The sequence below is a fragment of the Trichoplusia ni genome, chromosome 10 (genome assembly GCF_003590095.1).
Source record: "Trichoplusia ni isolate ovarian cell line Hi5 chromosome 10, tn1, whole genome shotgun sequence".
NCBI classification, from domain to species: Eukaryota; Metazoa; Arthropoda; class Insecta; order Lepidoptera; family Noctuidae; genus Trichoplusia; species Trichoplusia ni.
The window spans coordinates 8432426-8433673 of NC_039487.1; positions in this window are offsets into that span (position 1 = coordinate 8432426).

Here is a 1248-nt window from a genome sequence, read left to right on the forward strand (position 1 = left end):
GTCACGTTTACGATCACGAGACTTACAAGGCAATCGACCGATCCGCTATAAATAATACTTGACTTTTCAAAAATAAACAGATTCAATTTAACTTTATAGTTTCATGTGCGAGCTTATTGTAAAAAGAAATGTCATATCCATAATTTACATTAAAAAGAGTATTTATCCTCTCATAATGTACTGCTCAAGTAACTTTGATTGCTTTTAATGTGTCCAACAGCAGTTTGTTTTTATTGTATTATTCTCACGAAGGTAATTATCGAAAAAATATCGTTACGTCAACGTTAACTCGGCCAGTTTTATGTTTAAAAAGACAATAAAATTGAGAGTGAATTAATGAATGACATTAAATTTATTGTTCTTCATCGATGATTGTATGTAAGTTTAAATCATTTGCTCATTGAATGGTTTCCTTAATACGATTACTGAATGCGATAAGAGTACTTATTATTGTTTTAATTACTTCATTGTCTCATTACGGTAATAAAGAGGATTTATGCTGTGTTACGGCCTTCGTTCAGCAGTCTTTCTTTCTGATTAATGTTTTCTTAACAATGTGTTTTAATTAAAGATAGGTGCGGTGTTTTACACAAAATGTTTACTTCAATTCGCTTACTAGACCTCGAACTACAAGAACAAGTGAAATACTTTTTATTTTATTTGTGTTTTTTTTACACAGTCTTACTTGATGTAATTTTAATAAATATTGCAATTATTAAAAAACCAGTTCATTCCTTTAAATACCTTTTTAGTTATGTTATTAATGGAACAAAGGTTTATTCAAGGTATGAGTATCGTAGGTCGGCATTTATATACTTGTACTTGACCGATAATTGTTAACATTGAGGTTATGTAATTAGTTACGGGTAAATGGGCAAGGCTTGTGGAGTACTACAACCAACAGACCAAGAAGAGCTGAAGTTGTTGACGTAATATATTATTGTTGTACATAATGAATTCTTCTAGTATTGTCAAATTATTATAGACAAAGTTTTCCTCCTTCATAATTATGGTACATATTTGCATACGCAACCACGATTTTGTGGTTACTGTTGCTAAAAAACTCTACATACAACGAGTATGTAGAGTTTTTGACTTACTTTGTTTTTATTGACGTTTATTTAAATTACTAGGAAAGCATAATTACTTGTGACCAGGAAGTAATACTTTGTAGGATACGGAAGTGTGAAAAGTGTTGCTTTACATAGTCCATCGATAGAAGGTTAGATATACACCTAATGCAAAAAG